General features: G+C 48.3%; 1 long non-coding RNA gene across 1 annotated transcript; it reads left to right on the top strand.

The window, feature by feature from the left end:
- The first annotated feature begins 303 nt into the window (after window positions 1-303).
- On the top strand, window positions 304-4,607 carry LOC147119328 (uncharacterized). Its single transcript, XR_015077828.1, has 2 exons — window positions 304-861; window positions 3,673-4,607. It is a non-coding gene; the product is annotated as an uncharacterized LOC147119328 (long non-coding RNA).
- The last annotated feature ends 214 nt before the right edge of the window (window positions 4,608-4,821 follow it).

Raw genomic sequence — 4,821 nt, 5'->3', positions numbered from 1 at the left:
AAACTCAGCAGGTCAGGCAACATCCGTGGAGAGAAATTTGAGTTGACGTTTCGGGTCGAAACCCTTCTTCAAAACTGGAAAGAAAATAAAATAGATCGAAGGCAGGGCTGCGATCGGACAAAAGAAGTAAAAGAGCCAAGGTCTGCGCATGCTCAGCTCACCTTCTGTTGTTCAGGTTTAAAGGTCAAGCCCCACCCCTCACACACACCGATTGGTTGGAGGACCCGCCGCCCGCTCGGTCCTCCAGCCCCGCCCCGCTCTTCCTATTGGCCCGAGCTTCCGTCAATCACCCGGGCAGTTTGAGCTGAGCATGCGCGGACCTTGGCAGCAGCCGCTGACACATCAGGTGAGAGAGCTCAGGGAGCGGGTTCGTGAACCCCGGGGGGACGCGGGCCGCTCACACCCCGAGCTCAGGGAGCGGGTTCATGAACCCCGGGGGGACGCGGGCCGCTCACACCCCGAGCTCAGGGAGCGGGTTAAATTATTACACCAAGAAAGCAGTGTGAGTGTCGGAGCGCACTGTGGACAGGCTCTGCCCAGTGCTCATGGTAAAATAGTGAAATCTTTGCTATTCCGATCTTCTACTTGATCAGCCCTTCCCTCAGACTGCTCAAGCAGGGCAGAGAGAAACAGAAATCTCCTGACAGAAGCAGCACCTGAAGTTACATTGAGTGAAACACAGTCTGCCCACAAGGTCCACACACAGGCTTCATTGCTATAGAAACGATCACAACATTTATATCGGACCCAATGAAAGGTCTAATCAGAAACTGCCCTCGGGCTCCTTTTACCAAGCTGCCGCCAATGACCTTCTCACAGACAGGCAGCAAATTCAACTGAAACTATTGTATTGGCAAACAGGTGACTGAATGCTCGTGTATTTCAACTGCTATAGTCCAGGATATGTGAAATATATCTGAGTTTATATGACGGTTTATACAGGGATCTTAATCTTCTCGCAAGTCAAATTATTTTCCCAATGCAATCGAGAGTAATCTTCAGGTAACTAGTGTATCTCTCATGGCGTTGCTCAGGGTGAATACAATCTGGTGTGGGGGTCAATGATTACTGTGATTGAAAAATGTTAAATGGTGATTTTATTATACACCATTATAGGAGTGTTAATATTATAGGGCTCAAATTCTATGAGCATGTGCAGATTTGCATAGAAGCTGTAATCAGTGGCCTTGATTATAATTAAAAGTGTGGATGAGGGTAGTGCAGTTGATGTAGTCTACATGGACTTCAGTAAGGCTTTGGACAAAGTCCTGCATGGGAGACTGGTCAAGAAGGCAAGAGCCCATGGGATCCAGGGCAATTTGGCACATTGGATCCGAAATTGGCTTAGTGGCAGGAGGCAGAGGGTGATGGTTGAAGGTTGTTTTTGTGACTGGAAGCCTGTGTCCAGTGGTGTACCGCAGGGATCGGTTCCGGGTCCCTTGCTGTTTGTAGTGTACATTAATGACTTAGATATGAATGTAGGAGGTATGATCAGTAAGTTCGCAGATGACACGAAAATTGGTGGAGTGGTAAATAGCGAGGAGGGAAGCCTCAGACTACAGGACAATATAGACGGGTTGGTTAGATGGGCAGAACAGTGGCAAATGGAATTTAATCCTGAACAGTGTGAGGTGATGCATTTTGGGAGGACTAACAAGGCAAGCAAATACACAATGAATGGTATGATCCTAGGAAGAACAGAGAATCAGAGGGACCTTGGTGTGCATGTACATAGATCCCTTAAGGCAGCAGGACAGGTAGATAAGGTGGTTAAAAGGCATATGGGATACTTGCCTTCATTAGCCAAGGCATAGAATATAAGAGCAGGGAGGTTATGATGGAGCTGTACAAAACCCTAGTTCGGCCACAGCTGGAATACTGTGTGCAGTTCTGGTCGCCACACTATAGGAAGGATGTGATTGCATTGGAGAGGGTGCAGAGGAGATTCACCAGGATGTTACCTGGGCTGGAGCGCTTCAGCTATGAAGAGAGACTGGACAGGCTGGGGTTGTTTTCCTCAGAGCAGAGAAGGTTGAGGGGGGACCTGATTGAGGTGTACAAAATTATGAGGGGCATAGATAGGGTAGATAGAAAGGAACTTTTCCCCTTAGTAGGGGGGTCAATAACCAGGGGGCACAGTTTCAAGGTAAGGGGCAGGAGGTTTAGAGGGGGATTTGAGGAAAAACTTTTTCACCCAGAGGGTGGTTGGAATCTGGAACTCACTGCCTGAAAGGGTGGTAGAGGCAGGAACCCTCACAACATTCAAGAAGCATTTAGATGAGCACTTGAAATGCCATAGCATACAAGGCTACGGACCAAGTGCTGGAAAATGGGATTAGAATAGACAGGGCTTGATGGCCGGCGCAGACACAATGGCCTCTTTCTGTGCTGTATGTGTCTATGAGAAATGGGGACTGGTCAGGGAGCGTCTGTAAATAAAGGAGAAATGGAGACGGGTCAGGGAGCGTCTGTAAATGGAGGAGAAATGGTGACTGGTCAGGGAGCATCTGCAAATTGAAGAGAAATGGTGACTGGTCAGGTAGCATCTGCAAATGGAGAAGAAATGGAGACTGGTCAGGGAGAGTCTGTAAATGGAGGAGAAATGGTGACTGCTCAGGGAGCGTCTGTAAATGGAGAAGAAATGGAGACTAGTCAGGGAGCGTCTGTAAATGAAGGAGAAATGGGGATTGGTCAGGGAGCGTCTGTAAATGGAGGAGAAATGGTGACTGGTCAGGGAGAGTCTGTAAATGGAGGAGAAATGGTGACTGGTCAGGGAGCGTCTGTAAATGGAGAAGAAATGGAGACTAGTCAGGGAGCGTCTGTAAATGAAGGAGAAATGGTGACTGGTCAGGGAGTGTCTGTAAATGAAGGAGAAATGATGATTGGTCAGGAAGCGTCTGTAAATGAAGGAGAAATGGTGACTGGTCAGGGCGCGTCTGTAAATGGAGGAGAAATGGAGACTGGTCAGGGAGCGTCTGTAAATGAAGGAGAAATGGAGACTGATCAGGGCGCATCTGTAAATGAAGGGGAAATTGTAACAGGTCAAGGAGTGCCCCTCACCAAAATTGTGAGATATTACAGAAGAAAAGCTTATAAGGAAGGACAGAGTATTAGAAAGAAGGTTAGAGCCAGAGTCAGCACCTTCAGGGTAGGAGAGGGAGGGGAACCAGTGAGTGTTGAACTGAACCCAGCCAGAGTCAGCACCTTCAGGGGAGGGAGAGAGAGGGGAACCAGTGAGTGTAGAACTGAGCCCAGCCAGAGTCAGCACCTTCAGGGGAGGAGAGGGAGGGGAACCAGTGAGTGTAGAACTGAACCCAGCCAGAGTCAGCACCTTCAGGGGAGGAGAGGAAGGGGAGCCAGTGAGTGCAGAACTGAACCCAGCCAGGGTCAGCACCTTCAGGGGAGGAGAGGGAGGGGAACCAGTGAGTGTAGAACTGAACCCAGCCAGAGTCAGCACCTTCTGGGAAGGGAGAAAAGTCGACCGAAAGGAAAAATGATGGAGATGGTGCGATGGGTTTGAATTTCAGCACAGGGAGGAGGGAGAGTGTGTGGGACGGGGATTTACAGCTTTCGGGGAACAAGAGAGGAAAGAATGTTCCATAGAAACTAGAATTGTCTGTCCTGAATTTCTATCCTACATAGAATGATGACTTTTGTAAACTCCTTTTACAGGGTATTGGAAGGGGAGGATTTACAGATGGGAAACTCAAACCAAACATCACGTCAAGATCTGATAAAGTCACTCGATTCATCAGGACCTGAATATCATCGGCCTTTGAATGTGGAAGGAGAAATGTTTGTCTGTTTTGTCTGTGGGAAAAGATTTCAAACATCAGTGTGACTGGAAAAGCACCGAGACACACACACCCGAGTGAGAGTGTTCCAGTGCACTGACTGTGGAAAGAGCTTTAACCAGTTACACAGCCTGAAAAAACATTGCACCATTCACAATGGGGAGAAACCGTACACGTGTTCTGTGTGTGGACGAAGCTTCAACTGATCGTCCAACCTGGAGAGACAGAAGGACCCCTGCACCACGGAGAAACCGTGGAAATGTGGGGACTGTGGGAAGAGATTCAATTACCTGTGAGCTGGAAATTCATCGACGCCTTCGCACCGCGAAGAGGCCATTCACCTGCTTCGTGTGTGGTAAGGGATTCATTGATTCATCCAACCTGCTGACACACCAGTGAATTCACACTGGGGAGAGGCCGTTCACCTGCTCCATGTGTGGGCAAAGTTTTGCTCATTCATCCAACCTGCTGACACACCAACGAGTTCACACTGATAAGAGACCTTTTAAATGTTCTGACTGAGAAGAGCTTTAAAAACACAAAAGATCTGCTGACACACCAACGCACTCACACTGGGGAGAGGCCGGTCCCCTGCTCCGTGTGTGGGAAGGGATTCACTCGTTCATCCAACCTGCGGACACACCAACGCATGCACATGTGACTGCGGGGGTTGGATTCTGCTGTTAATCACATCCAGGACTGACCCATGTTCATTCTGACAGTTGGGGTTTGTTTCAGCTGATGTTAGTAACCCCTATAACTGGGCTGAAGTTTAATCTGTAACAATGTCAAATAAATGAACTTTGTTTCACACACACGCAGTATGTCGAGTCCTTCATGTCTCGGCAATAAGACGAGCTGATTGAGAACTTGTTACAAACTGAGTGGAATCCATCTGAGAACTGAGTTCCCACAACTTGTTAAAAGATGGATCTACAAGATGTCCAAGTGTGACAGGACAGAAAATTCTATTATATCACAGGGTCCACTTCAACCCTCCAGGGCAGTGAGTCCCTGTAATATTAGA

The sequence above is a fragment of the Somniosus microcephalus genome, chromosome 4 (assembly GCF_052327205.1).
Source record: "Somniosus microcephalus isolate GS21.2 chromosome 4, FLI_Smic_1.0, whole genome shotgun sequence".
In the NCBI taxonomy this organism is placed as follows: Eukaryota; Metazoa; Chordata; class Chondrichthyes; order Squaliformes; family Somniosidae; genus Somniosus; species Somniosus microcephalus.
Note: the sequence above shows the minus strand (reverse complement) of the source record. Positions and strands in the feature narration are given on the sequence as shown.